Source organism: Trichechus manatus, unplaced genomic scaffold (genome assembly GCF_000243295.1).
Source record: "Trichechus manatus latirostris isolate Lorelei unplaced genomic scaffold, TriManLat1.0 scaffold00048, whole genome shotgun sequence".
Lineage (NCBI taxonomy): Eukaryota > Metazoa > Chordata > Mammalia > Sirenia > Trichechidae > Trichechus > Trichechus manatus.
The window spans coordinates 1,474,126-1,489,689 of record NW_004443984.1 but is presented as its reverse complement, the minus strand read 5'-3'; the positions used below and the strand labels follow the sequence as shown (position 1 = coordinate 1,489,689).

The window sequence follows — 15,564 nt, the reverse complement described above, 5'->3', positions numbered from 1 at the left end:
GCTGCAACAATGGGCTCAAGCATAGCAACGATTGTGAGGATGGCGGAGGACCAGGCAGTGTTTCCTTCTGTTGTACATAGCGTCGTTATGAGTCAGAACCCTCTTGACAGCACCTAACAACAACAACACAGGATCTTCCACCGGAACCTTCAGATTCAAATGAGAAGAGCAAACTCGGGAGGGGAAGACCTGGAAAGACAATTATCACCCCCCTCCACAGCTATTAAAACTGGACTTAAGATACTTCATTTCCTGTCTGAGGACTCAGACAACTGATGCCAGGAAGCTCATCTCCTTTTGGAGAACCTAGCTTACTCTAGTGGTTCCTAAGGATAATGCTGGGGACAGGAGGACACTTGTGTGGCCAGGGGATAGCAATGGTGCCATTAGCCCCAAAGCTATGATATTACTATCCCTTTTGCCCTATTGCCCAATTCTGGGAAAGCAGGAACTTCATCACTACCTGGTCACAGCAAGCTGAATGCAGGTAAAAATCAGGATCAGGCTCAACTAGGTAATCTACATTTAGGTTTAAAGAGAGGATACAATAGTAGCAGGGTCCTTGGTGATAACAGCCTTTGGTATGTCTCTCTTTTTAGTCATACTGCTCAAATCTGGATAGGTGACCCTGTATGTCTGGTGTACAGCCATCATCCTGGCGTATTCCTTCTCCATTTCCTTGGGGATTCCCTTTGTTTTTCTCCTGTGTTGGTTCTCCTGTTTCATGAATCCCATAACTTTCTTCATCTTTCTCTCTCTAATTTTGGTGGAGTATATCTACCAGTAGCTTCTTATGAAATGATGCTTGAAGAGGTAAAAATTTTAAGATCTTGTGTATCTGATTATGTCTTTACCCATGCATTTGAATGATGGTATTGACAATATAGCAGGGTATAACATCTGCCTGATATCTGGTAATCTTTATCTTTCTGCTCGTGAATAAAAGTGGAGGACTAAAAACTGATTGGAAGCTCTGTGCATGAAGGTTGGAGACATTGACCATGAGGTTCACCAGAGGGAAATCTGGCAGAGCCATACGTTGGGAGACCTCAATGTCAGTATATTTAGATCTTTCCTATTAGGCTAGTCATTTTCCCCCCAAAAAGAAGACTCATCTGCCTGGAGGGTGAAGGTAGGGAAAATGATAGCTTTCAGCATTCTGGGAGCACAGAGTGTGGGAAACGTCTACCTTTATTTTTTTTTTTTTTTTTGGCATGGTGCCCTTAACTGTGCCTGATGACCCTTATTCCAGAGACTGTCTGTTGTACTCTCTCCAGAGAATAAAACTCCATACTGCTGCTGAGGTGGAGGAGGGGTAATCACCTAGAGGTGCAATGAGGGAAGGGAACTAGGCCTTTAATTAGTCCTCCTTATTTCAGCTGCTCTTCACCCCCACTTCCAGGGATATCAGTGGTACATTAATTTCAACACATATCAAGTTGCTTCTCCATTTTCTCCAGTTTCTGATCTAGGATTCAATATACTTGGGTCTGCCAGGCCTATTGTTGTTGTTGTTAACTGCTGTTGAGTCGACCCCCAATTTATGGCGACCTCGTATGTTACAGAGTAGAATTGGGCTCCATAGAGTTGTCTTGGCTGTAATCTTTACGGAAGCAGATCAATAGGCCTTGTTTTTGCCACCCAGGAACCTTACCTATTACCACTCATTTATCTGCCTTCCTACCTGCAAAATGTTGCATTTACTGTTTCCCCTCCCTTTCCTTATGCTTTAAAACAATCCTTTACTGAAGTTTTAGTGGGATTTGAGGAGAGGAGCAGCAAAATTAGATGCATGAAAAATTACAGCCACCATCTTTGTCCAGAACTCTTCAGTTGTTTTTTATGGGATCATACTATATTCAACTACTTACAGACAGGCAAGTCACTTGGATTTCTCTGTGCCTTAATTTCCTCATTAGCGAAATGGGGGAAATAATGATACTGGTACCTACTTTATATTACTGTGAGGATTAAGCAAAATACCATATTTAATTTTAAGAAACACGTTTTTTCCACATTTTCACGTCTCTGAAATCAGAATGCTTTGCATAAGTCCAAGTATATTGCAAGCATTCAGTAAACAGTATCTTAGATTCAGTGAAATATGATGATGCACATAATGCACTTTGAAGAGTGCCTAGAATAAGGCATGCAGTAAATATTAAAGACAGAATTATTATTATACATACTAAACCATACTTCTACCACCTGCTGGTTAGTTTGCCATACTGTGGTGGCTTACATGATGCTATGATACTGGAAGCTATACCACCAGTATTTCAAATACCCGCAGGGTCACCCATGGTAGACAGGTTTCAGCAGAGCTTCCAGAGTAAGAGAGACTAGGAAGAAAGGTCTGGCAATCTACTGCTGAAAATTAGCCAGTGAAAACTCTATGGATCACACCAGAATATTGTCCAACATAGTGGTAGAAGATGAACCCCCTAGGTTGGAAGGTACTCAAAATACCCAGTGGATTGGAGCATGCCAGCAACTGTGGGAATGGCATAAGACTGACTGAGCTGAGCAACATTTGGTTCTGCTGTGCATGAGGTTGCCGTGAGCCACAGCCAATTCTGTGACAACTAACAACAACAACAAATCATACTCAGTATTCTGAAACTTTCTTATTCCACTTAATAAAATCTTGTGACCATTCTTCTACATCAGTATAAGTAAATCTACGTTTCTCTCATTAAAGTTATATGATATTCCATAGAAATGGATGTATCATACTTTTAAAATTGTTCTATTGATGAACATTTATTGTTAAATTTTTTTTCTAAATATCAACATTGGACACCCTGGTACATACATCCTTATACACTTGTGCTAGTACTTCTGTGAGATACAAATGGAAGCGCTCTATCACATTCATATGGAAAATGGCAAGTAGGAATTTCCAGAGTAAAAGAGGCATGTGAGTGATTAATCAGGATTCTAATGTAGGCAGGCAATATGCAATTATGCAAAGCACACTAGACTTGAAGACAGAAGACCTACATCCAAGTCCTGGCTCTACTGCTTATCTTGGGAAATATTGTTTGTTCTTTCACTCATTCATTCAAAAGCGTTTACTCAATTCTCACTCCTCTGTGCCAGGCACAGTGTTAGGGACTAGGAATACAGAGATGAGTAAGACACAGTCCTTGCCCTCAAGAAATGTACAGTAATTGGTGGGAAGATAGATGTGTAAACAGATGCCAGTTGCAAACTATGTGACCTTGGGAGGTTGCTTAACCTCCGAGTGTCTGTTTCTTCATGGTTGCCATGAAGATTAAAAGAAATAATGTATGGGAAGTACCACTTCCTGGTACATAGTAAGCACTCAATAAATGGAAGCTATCATTATTATTGTTTTAGTAGCAGTAATAGAATTCTTATTATAAAAAGTAATTTGTTATAGTTGTTATGAGGCAAGTTCTTTCTCTTTGAACTCCAGCTTCTACAATATTAAATAATTGTTGAGACAATAATATAGCATATGCAAAGTGACACTCAGTAAATATAAGTTTCTTCTCTTTCCATTTTTTGTTGAGACAAAGGGTAAACAAGCAGGTGTAAATGCAAACATTCATATGTTTGAACACCACAGTGATCTTCCTGGCCCATGTGTCACAGAGCCAATTCTGAGTACTTCCTTAACCACACAGATTTCACCTCTGGCCATATCTGAACATCTGGAATCAGGCTGCATACCTCCCTCCCCAGAGCCACAAGTAATCACGGGGACAGAATGCTCATATGGCCCAGGGCTGATGGCTGCCTTCTACAGGGTTTTTTTCTCCCAGTTTACTAAGCATAGCCCCGCTTGCATTCCATCCTTCATGTGGTCACTTGTTTGCTTGACACTTACTACTTTCACACAATAGTTTCTTTTCTTTCCCATATAGATGCAAAACAAGAATTATAGGAAGTGTATCTTGGTGGAGTCAAACATACTGACGATCATGAAGATGGCACAGGATCAGGCAAGGTTTCATTCTGTTATACACAAGGCCACCATGAGTTGGAGCTGACTTGATGGCAATCAACAACAACATCTTGATACCAAAAGTTTTGAGCTTTAGTGACTAATCAAATTTAAAGATTGTTAGAAAGAGGAATTTAAGCAGAATTAACTGATAGGCTAGAGTAGTAGTAATATTTTGGGTAGGCTCTCTGTTTTAGGGATTAACTAGGGTCTAATTATTGGATGCACTGTTTGTATTTTGTTTGTTTGTTTCTTTCTTTACTTTCCTGGAAGGTTCTTAAAGCCCCAATAGGTTATTTTTTTCCTTTCTGGATGTGCACTGGGCCACACAGGTCATATATTCCCCTGGGTCTTTGACAAGCTGACTCTCCTTGTAGAGATGGTGTGTGCAATAGTCACCCACGTTTTAGAGTTAGGGAGACTTGGGTTTGAATTCTAGCTTTTCTATTAACTAGCTTTGGGATCTCAAGCAAAAATCTCTGAGACTTAGTTTCCTCATCTGTAAAATGGGCAAAATGGTATCATTACTACTATATTAGTATTATAGAATGAACACAAGGGTTAAGTAAGAAAATACATGTAACCACTTAACACAGTGCTCACAGTAAGCACTTTTAGCTTTTAGTTAATATCATTATCATCTTTATTTTCATTAAGATACCTGATGCAGTGCTTGACACATAGGTAACATTCAAAATCTGGTAGCTATTATGATAAGTCACCTACAGTTTCCAACTGCCAGGGTTATGTCTTTTCTGTTTATTTTTTTAATTTGTTAGCCATTAACACAATCTTTGGCTTAGTACTTAGGAACTTGTCATCTTTGAAACTCTGACAGTGCCTGGCACCATGCCTGGCACATAGTAGGCACTCAGTACATAGCTATTGAATCACATTAAATTGAACTAAACATCGATGCAGACATTAGCACAAGAGCTGTGTCACTAAATAGCCGTCATTCCAAAATTGACAGCCAACGCTGACACAGACATGCTTGTACAGTTCGTAAGCCACAGTTCCAACTTCCTGCATTGCGTACATCCCAGTTAATATTCCATTCTACTCATAATACCCTTAGAAGAAAAGGTCAGACTAATAGAAATACCTAGCTTAGTGGCTAAGAGAATAAGCTTTGGACTACGGTAGATCCAGGTTTACATACAGGCTCCAGTGCTGACTAGTTGTCATTTACTTAATCTCTTTGAGCCTCAGCTTTCTCATCTGTGAAAAGGATATAATAATAATAGTACCTCTCTCATCCGTTTATTGTGGGAATTAAAAAAAGAAAGTTGCCATCAAGTTGATTCTGACCAATAGTGACCTTTTAGGACAGAATAGAACTGCCTCATAGGGTTTCCAAGGCTGCAATCTTGCTGCAATCTTTACAGAAGCGGATTGCCTCATTTTTCTCCCACAGGGCAACTGGTGGGTTCAAACCACCGACCTTTCGGTGAGCAGCCTAGTAGCCAAGCTCTTTAACCACTGTACCACTAGGGCTTCTATTGTGAGAATAGTGCCTTCCATATGTTGTTCTCTTTGCCTGGAACATTATTCCCCCATGTGTCGCCTGGTTAATTCCTACTGCTCCTCCAGCTTGACTGTCACTCCTTTCAGAAAGTCTTCCCTGTTGTCCTTAGTAAGTTGGGCCCATTGTTATACTCTCCCTGTAGCAACCACCTGTTACCCCCTTGTAACCCCCAATGTACCTGTAATTACTTCTTTAACTACTCATTTCCTTTGTGGATTGTGAACTTCCAAAGGATATGGATGGTATCTGTCTCATTCGTTCCTGTGTCTCTAGTGCCTAACAGTCCCTTGGTACATGGTATTTTGGGTGAATTATATTTATTAACTGAGTGGAAAAAATGAGATAATAAAGTACAGAAACACAAAGTCTAACATTTATCAAACTGTCAATAAATGGGATACTATTAGTCATACAGTACTGGTGCTGAGTTTTTTCACTTTGAGAAAATTAATATAATGGGAGGAGCAACAAACTAGAGGTAGACATGATTATTCTAGCTCTGTAACTCATGTGTTACATGACCTTGACCAAATCTTTATTCTGCTCATTTTCCCACTATTAAAATGAACATAAAGTATCCAACTAAACTAGGTTCTTGTAAACTTCACCCTTTTCCAGATCACACCTGAAAGGCTATCCTGTGTATACGCAGTTTCTAGATGCAGATCCTGAATAGCTCTAGTACCCAACTGCTTTCTCAGCTGCTAATTGTTGACCCCGACCCTTCCCCATTCTAACTGTATCTAGCCCCTTCAGTTTGTTATACCAATTGGCTACCTCCTAGCTTCCAAACTGAACAACGCTTATCCTCAGAAAAAAGTTCAAAATCCTTAAACTGCAGACTGGAGCCTCATCCTCTTCCCACTCTCTCCTAGCTCACTGGGCCCCAGCCACCTGGCTTTCCTGAGGTTCCCTGGAGACACTAATTCCCTTGACTCAAGGCCTTTGAACATGCCTGTCCCTTTGCTTGGATCATCATCCCCTTGTCTTTTTCAGGTTAACTAACCCATACTCGACTTGTCTCAGCTTTAAGATCACTTTCTCAGGAAGCATTGCCTGGCTTCCCTGGAAGGAATTAAGTCTCCATGTTACATACCATCTTTCTTGTAGATCTGGTGTGATACATTACCACACCAGATACATTACATTTTTAAAGAGAAGTTAAGGTCTGGACTTAAAAGTGAAATTCCTGTTTTTAATACTGGCAAGTAATTAAAAAATATAAAACATCATGGGCTGTCTTAGTTATCTAGTGCTGTTATAACAGAAATACCACAAGTGGATGGCTTTAACAAACAGAAATTTATTCTCTCACAGTCTAGGAGGCTAGAAGTCTGAATTCAGGGCGCCAGATCCAGGGGAAGGCTTTCTCTCTGGGGGAAGGTCTTGGCATCAATCTTCCCCTGAGTCTAGGAGTTTCTCAGTGCAGGGACCCTGAGGCCAAAGGACACACTCTGCTCCCGGCTCTACTTTCTTAGTGGTAGGAGGTCTCTCTCCTCTCTGCTCAATTATCTCTTCTATATCTCAAAAGAGATTGACTCAAGATATAACGTAATCCTATAGATGATGTCCTGCCTCATTAACATAGCTGCCTATAATCCTGCCCCGTTAACATCACAGAGGTTAGGATTCACAACACATAGGATAATTATGTCAGATCACAAAATGGAGGACAATCACAAGATACTAGGAATCATAGCCTAGCCAAGTTGACACACATTTCTGAGGGACACAATTCAATCCATAACATGGGCCAAACTAAAATATCTGTAGGTTAGTGATTGCCTGTGGCCTGCCTGTTTGCAACCTGTGCTGTTCAACCTTTGGCTATACTTGTTAACTATTTTTGTGTTAATCATCACTCCATTATTATTCCGTTTATGAACTGTCCACTCCATACCAGGCACTGTGCTTGGTGGTTTACACAAATGAGCTCATATAATTTCCAGAACCACCTGTGAGGTCAAGTAAGGTTCAGAGATGTTAAGACACTTTTGAGCAAGGTCACAAGTGGTGGAGCCAAGCATTACAGTTCTTTCCACTGCACTACTCTGTGTCAAGGTATGGTTTGTCAGTTTAGAAGGGGAGAGATTTCTGAAGCTCTGCCTAACAACAACTGCTAATATTTGTTGAGTGCTTACTATGTGCCAGGCATTGTGCTAATTGTTCTACATGATCTGATTTGATCTTCACAACTCCTATAGGAAGGAGCTGCTGTTATCCTTATCTTATAGATGAGGAAACAGATATATCCAAGGTAAAGTCAGATTCACCCAGGGTAAAGACAAGATTCAAACCTAGACATTCTGATGCCACAGTCCCCACTCTTAGGAACCTCTATCACCAATTTGGGTTTGTGGCAGAGTAATGGGCTGAATGGGAAAAGCGAAAAATTTATAAATCCAATCCAGAGCCGCCCTCCCCCCCCCAAAAAAAACAAAACAAACCCATTACCATCAAGTAATCCAACTACAGCAATCCTACAAGACAGGGTAGAACTGCCCCATGTGGTTTCCAAGGCTGTAATCTTTACGGAAGTGGGCTGCCACATCTTTCTCCCACAGAGAAGCTGGTGGGTCTGAACCGCTGACCTTTCAGTTCACAGCTGAACATTTTAACCACTGTACCACCAGGGATCCTTAGAGCCCTATAGAGGACTCAAGACAGAAATCCCCTGGGTATTTCCACGAGTCCTCTATTGAGAGGTTTGGCCTGCAGGTGGCAGCAACGTTAACATTATCTTCTCTAAATTCTGCACCGTTCAAAGCAGTAGTGAGGAAGCTTTATATATTCACATTGATTCATTTGCATATCGTTCTCTGATTGGCCCAATTAATTATTTGCCATTTAATTTGCCTTCTTGGTTCTCAGCCCGGTGAGAACTGGCAGGCTTGTGGAGTTGTTCACCAATGTGTAGGAAGAAAGAGCGCTCAGGATTTGAAACGACGGTAAACTCAGGTGAAGTCATTCAGTTCCACAGCCATCGCGGTGATATTAAACTATGTGTGGCAGAGCCTTTTTTCAGTGGTCCCCAAAACTTTTCGAGTTCCTTAGTTTTTTGGTTTTTTTAACTCCCTTTTTTTTTTTTAAGGAACAGTAATATAAACATTTAAGAAAATTCAAATAGCACAAAAGGGTACATAGTGAAAGTCACTTTCCCTATCACGCCGATCCCATGTCCCACCAACACTGCCCGGTCCTGCACCATCCTCACAATCATTGCTATGTTTGAGCCCATTGTTGCAGCCACTGTGTCCTTCCAACCTGAGGGGCTCATCTTCTGGCACTGTATCATACAACATTCCACTGCTATTCATAAGGTTTTCACTGGCCAATTTTTTTTTTTTTTTGTACTTTAGATGAAGGTTTACAGAACAAATAGTTTCTCATTAAACAGTCAGTACACATATTGTTTTATGACATTGGTTAACAACCCCACGACATGTCAACAACACTCTCCCTTCTTGACCTTGGAGGACCCTTTTTTTTTTTTTTTAAATATTCATAGCCAAAGATACACCATTTCAAAAATTTCTACATGTACACTTCAGTGACATCGATTACATTATTTCACTGGCCATTTTTTCCAGAAGTAGACTGCCCCCCAGGTACTTCTTCCTAGTCTGTCTTAGTCTGGAAGCTCCGCTGTTACCTGTCCACCATGGGTGACTCTGCTGCTATTTGAAATACTGATGGCATAGCTTCCAGCATCACAGCAACACGAAAGCCAGCACAGTATGACAAACTGACAGATGCATGGTGGCATTAGTCATCAGGGAAATGCAAATTTCATTGAAATATCACTTACATACCTATTAGAATGTCCAAAAACAAACAAATAATAATGATAAACCAACTGACAATACCAAATACTGTTGAGCATGCAGGGCAACCGGAACTCTCATACATTGCTGGTAGAAATGCAGATGGTATATAGCCACTTTGGAAAACAGTTTAGGGTTTTCTTACATGTTAGACATACATTTACCATACAACCCTACAATCCCACTACTGTACAAAGATTTTACAAAAATCTGTACATATTTACCCAAGAAAAATAAATATTTATGTCTATACAAAACCTGTACATAAATATTTACAGCAGCTTTATTCACAATTGATTAAAAAAAAAAACCTGGAAACTACCTGTTCTGGATTGAATTTTGTCCCCACAAAATATGTGTTGTAAACCTCTATGTCTGTGGATGGAGCCCTGGTGGTACAGTGGTTAAGAGCTTGCCTGCTAACTGAAAGATCAGCAGTTCAAATCCGCTAGTCACTCCATGGAAATTCTATGGGGTGATTCTACCCTGTCCTATACGGTCACTGTGAGTCGGAATTGACTCAACGACCTTTTTTTTTCTTTTTTCTTTTTTGGTGGTGCAGTTAGTTAGTGGTTAATAAGCACTTGGCTGCTAACTGAAAGGTCAGTGTTAGAACCCACCAGCCGCTCTTCTGGTAAAGATTAACCAAAATACCATTTCGACTCATAATGACTCTATATGCAGAGTAGAACTGCCCCATAGGGTTTCCAAGGCTATAACTCTTTAAAGAAGCAGACTGCCACATTTTTTCTCCTGTGGATGTCTCATGGATTCAAGCCGCTGGCCTTTCACTTAGCAGCTAGCAGCCGCTTGCTTAACCACTGGGCCACCAGGACTCCTCGGGTAAAGTTTACAGCCTTTGAAACCGTATGGGGCAGTTCTACTCTGTCCTATATGGTTGCTATGAGTTGGAATCAACTTGATGGCAACCGGTTTTATACTTAATTTTTTAAGAAACTGTAAAACTGTTTTCCAAAGTGGTTGTATCGTTTTACAATCCCACCAGCAGTGAGAATCTGATTGCTCTACATTCTCATCAACACTTGGTATTGCCAGTCTTAAATTTAGCCATTCCAGTGAGTGTGTAGTATTATCTCATTGTGGTTTTAATTTGCATTTCCCTAATGACTAATGATGTTTCATATCTTTTCTTGTGTTTATTTGCTATCCGTATACCTTCTTTGATAAAATGTCTGTTTAAACCTTTTTTTAACTGAGTTGTCTGTCTTCTTGAGTTGAAAGAGTTCTTTGTATATTCTAAATACTAGCCTTTGTTGGATATGTGTTTTGCAACTATTTTACCCCAGTCTGTGTGAGTGCCTTTTCATTTTCATTAAGTATCTTGAAGAGTATAAATTTTAATTTGGATGATGTCAAATTGATTATTTTCTTTTATGGATTGTATTCCTGAAGATCAGAAAGATTTTCTCCAGTGTTTTCCTCTAGAAGTTTTATAGCTTTATGTTTTACATTTAGGTCTAATTTGGGTCCTGACACAATCAGTTTGGCATTTTAGAAATGCCATACTGGAAGCTGTATGGAGCAGGATGGCCTGAAGGCCTGAAACCAGTGAGAGCTTGGAGAGAGATGACGGAAGCCTCCACTAAGTAATGGTACTGGAGAAAGTTGGAAGGAAGAGATATTTGGGATGTAGAACGACCGGTCTTAATAGACTTAGGAGGTGTCAAGAATGATTCCTGGGTTTCTTACTTATTCAGAAAATTGAGGGTAACTTGCTTGTAAGTTTTTTGCACTTCAAATTGGACCCCCAATAGTTTTTCGTTTTGGGAGATTATGACGGATATTTGGTCAGACAGGGACTGGACACAGCTTTCTAAAACTTCCATCAGCTCCTTTCTTGGGCACTGTGTGGAGCACAGTAATGAACTTTCTCCTCTCAAGCTCCGAAGACCTTTGCCTTCCTTGGTATCAGCAAAGGTGCCCGGCTGTTTTTGCACTCAGGGCGCGGACAGCAGGTGGCGCCTGCCCAGAGAGACTGCATGCGGGCGGACCTCCCAGAGAGCAAAGGGCGTGAAGTTCCCGCCATTTTGTCCCGCTCGCGGCACAGCTGGCCCCTGCTAGAGACTACAAGCCCCGTGAGCCTCCGCGTTGGCACTTCCTACCCACCACTGTCCAGCCCGCTCCCCTTTCCCCCCTCCTTCCCGGGGGCCGAAGGCTCTGTGGCGGGCCGGGTAGGATTTCCGGGAGAAACTGCTGTGGAGACCAGGTAGGCGGCGGCGGTGGCGACCTAGGTGAGTGAGGGAGGGAGGGAGGGAGGAAGGAAAAGTGAGTGCGAAGTGCGTGGGGCTGGGCTGCGGGCGTCTCTCCGGCTCAGGCCACGTTCTTGGCTCCACGAGGGGGTCGCGGTCCGGGCGGGGGGTAACGGCCGGGACCGCGGTCGCGCCGGGCAAGGGCGGGACGGGCCGGGGCCTCCGCCTCTCTCCTTGGCCCTCCCACGACGGTCCCGCCGTGGTTTCTCCGCCTGCAGCGGCGCCCAACGCTGGCTGGTCTTCTCCGCCTCCCACGACTTGGCCAGGCCCTTTTGTTTGGGCTGCTTTTCGCCCCTTTGTGCCGGTGCGTGTAGTCGCCACCTCGGAGGAGCCTGCCGGGCCAGTCCCTGACGAGGACCGGTCTCTGGGGATCCGGTTACGGTAACCAGATCAGGTCAAAGTCCTTTTTTCAAAACCGTCCTCCTTCAGACTTATGTGTCCTGGTTGGGCAGAGCGAAGTCTTCGAACCCAGGCACGGGCAGACGGAATTTCTGTAGAAAACCTCGAATGTTATTGTCTAACTCCTAAACGTCAGCCTCGGGCGACTTCAGGGCACGAATCTGCAGGCGTTTTTCTTGGAAGAGAAGCGAGAAATTAGGAAGGAATATAATTTACTGCGATGTTTGTTAGATCAAAGGACCAATGCGGATGGGCAGAATGAGAGTTCAGGCACCTCTGGTTTCTCGAAGGAGGGAGAGTGATTCATACGGCAGCGAGCAGCCTTTCCATTCATTGCGTGCAAAAAAAAAAGACTACAGTACTTTATCCGTCCACTCAGTTCCTCGGCTTCCCCCAAATCCTTTTCTTATCTCGTTTATTTGAAACTAAAAGTCTCAAGAACAAGTCCATTAATAGAAAGATCTGCTTTACAGAGAAACTAGAAACCTGATGCTTCTAGAAAGCAACAAAAGGGACTAGTTCACCAAGTGAAAGGAATGAATCCAGTTTGGGGGAGAGGTGGTAGACCCTTACTGGAAAGCTGCACTCAGTGGGTTTGATCTAATTTGGTTAGATAATGGTAACTTTTTGTATGTACCGTTGGATATACACTCTGCATTGTTAGATTCAGCTTAAGGTAAAGTTTTCTAACGGCCATTGCATACCACTTTTGAAAAATAGACTAGTTAGTATCTCAGGTCTCTGGAATGAGGATAGTCAGGACCGCTTTGCATTACTCAGGTTATTGAAGTTATATATGTTGAATTCCCACCCTGGCCAAGTAGGCAAATAAAGCCCTTTGTACGTTTTTGCTTTGTTTGGTATCTCGTAATGGAAATTAGAAGTGATTTACTCTGAGGATCCCAGATGATGTTTGTAATAGTGTATAGGAATGGAAGGTTCTTAATGCAATTGTTCTTCAGTTAAAAAAAAAATTATTTTGTTGTTGTTGAGAATATGTACAGCAAAACATACACTGATTCAAGTTTCTTCACGTACAATTCAGTGACATTGATTCTTGAGTTTTGCAACCGTTCTCACCCTCCTCTTCTGAGTTGTTCCTTCCCCATAACATAAATTCACTGCCCCCTAAGGTTGTTCTTCAATTTTAGTCCAGCAGTGGGTGAGGGTTGTTTGTGTGCTCTGAAGAAGCATCCGCATAATTGATCTAGAAGTTTTTAAAATAAGGTACAGCAGTTGCTAGTGATTGGCTGTTACTTATTTGTTCAGATATGATACTGAAAGCAGTTCACATGTAGTTTAATTCTGTTTACATTTCTGTCAGGTGGTTATTCTCTCATTTTACAGTTGATAAAACTGAGGCTTTAAAATGTCAAGTGGCTTGCCCAATATTGTACAATTAACCCAAATTGTAAATAGCAGAGAAAACCATACTCCCAAGTCCAGTGCTCCTCCCTTTACCTCACACTTATTGCAACTACTTGTCATACCACCACCACCAGCTTTTTATTTGCTGAAATCTAAATATTGGAGAAAAATAATGGAAATATTTTCTGGAGCAGACTTATTTATAAGGAACTGGAATTTCTGGAACCATGAACAATGAGTCTTCCCCATAACTCATACTAAACGTTGGTCTCATTGCCTTGTCTTATGGTGTGCTGTGATTCCCTTGTGCCTAAGCAGAATGGCAATTTTAAGGAGCCCTAGGGGTGGAAGGGTGGTGAGTTATAGGCTGTGGTTTTCACTAATCTTTATAGAAAAGGTTTATTTACTAACAGGTTTTGACCAATCTTTACCAAAAGGTTTATTAAGAAGTATGTTGGAGAACATAGATACAGCAGCTTTGGCTGCTGAAACTAACATTGAAGACTAAACTGAAGTTCGGATATTTATCTAGCCAACATGTTTCTACTTTCAATAAAAACTTTTAGACCAGTTTCAAACCTGCACTTTAGTCTTGGATTTATGTCAGTACATGCCGTGAATATGACATCAGGAATAGAAACCCACGTACTTTATCTCCCTTAAATTCTTCTTAGGTAAAATGTATAACATGCCAGTGGAATTGAGTCAATATAATTAGTCTAGCCTTTCTAACTGGCAGAAGCCTGTTTTAAGTCTCTTTTATAATGCCATCTTGAAGAGCTTTTTTCTCTTGTGTTTTTTTTTTTGCTTTAGGTCTACTTTATTTCCAATTCCATTCATTCAACCACTCATTAACTTCAATCAACAGATAGTTATTGAAAGCCTTTTATGTTCCATGTACTGTTCTAGATCCTGAGGAGAAAACAATGAAAAAAGAAGTTTTCTCTCTTGGGGATTACAGCCAGATTGGGATAGAGGAGGAGAGCTGAGTCAGACAGTGAATAAGTAACCAATAAATAAAATCCCCTCTTATTAACTATGTGACTTTGAACAGCCCACTTAAACCTCTTTGAGCTTTAGTTTTCTTGTCCTTAATGTGGGGATAATGATTCCTGCCCTACCTACCTTGTGGAATTGTTTTCAGGAGCAAGTGGGATTAAGTATTTGGTTGCATTATATACTTCAAAATTCCTGTATATGTTATTGTTACTACTATAGAAAAAGGGGAGCCCGGGAGGCACACTGGTTAAGAGCTCGGCTGCTAACCAAAAGGTTGACAGTTTGAATTCACCAGCCACTCCTTGGAAACCCAACCCTATGGGGCAGTTGTACTCTGTCCTATAGGGTTGCTGTGAGTCGGAATTGACTCGACAGCGGCGGGATTTGGTTTATAGGAAAAGGAACTTTGGAAGAAGGTTACTTATAAGGAAAGAGAAGGAAATAGATGGATTCTCTGGCCTGAGAGAGTCCTGTGTTCCATTGTAAAACTTTCTGTGACTTCTCCAGGCTGTTAGTCACATTTTCACATGGGTTACCATAACCCTTTAAATAAATCTCTTTTACAATATTTATTGAAGACTATTATTATTTGTCTCTTAGTGTCACAGTTCACTGTCTTGATGGCAGGGACTATGTCCTGGTCTTCATCCTTAGTAATTAGCACACAAAGTTGCAGGTATTTCATTTGAATTTTAAAAATGCTATTGAATGAGTGAATAACAAAAGTGAGCAGGGGCAGTTGTGGAGAATTCCAGAACACAAATGCCAAAATGGTCCTTTTATTCAGCAGATATTTTTGTTATGCCTATTGTGTGGGTTATGTTCTGGAGGTACAAAGATATGGCCTCTGCCCTTGAAAAGCTTACAGCATATAACTGTATTGAATAGTGGTGTGTTATGATATAGATGAGTGACTGGATGATTCTGTTCTGGAAGACAGTGAAGGAAGGCATTACAGAAGGAAGTGATTTTGGAGCATTGTCTTGAGGGATGAATAGGAATCTGCGAAACCAATTGCCATCAAGTCGATTCCAACTCATGGCAACCCCATGTGTGTCAGAGTATAACTGGGTCAGTACTGTGCTCAATAGGGTTTTTTTTATTTTTTATTTTTTCTTAAATATTTTATTGTACTTCAGGTGAAGGCTTACAGAACAAATAGTTTCTCATGAAACAGTAGTACACATGTTGTTTTATGACATT

At 41.2% G+C, this 15,564-nt stretch overlaps 1 protein-coding gene across 1 annotated transcript in view; it reads left to right on the top strand.

Annotated features, from left to right (window-relative positions):
* The first annotated feature begins 11,511 nt into the window (after positions 1 to 11,511).
* Positions 11,512 to 15,564, top strand: part of PHACTR4 (phosphatase and actin regulator 4) — a 142,660-nt gene continuing 138,607 nt past the window's right edge. The window contains exon 1 of the mRNA XM_012555793.2: positions 11,512 to 11,577. The gene's annotated coding sequence lies outside the window, so the exon portion shown is untranslated. The remainder of the gene's footprint in view (positions 11,578 to 15,564) is intronic.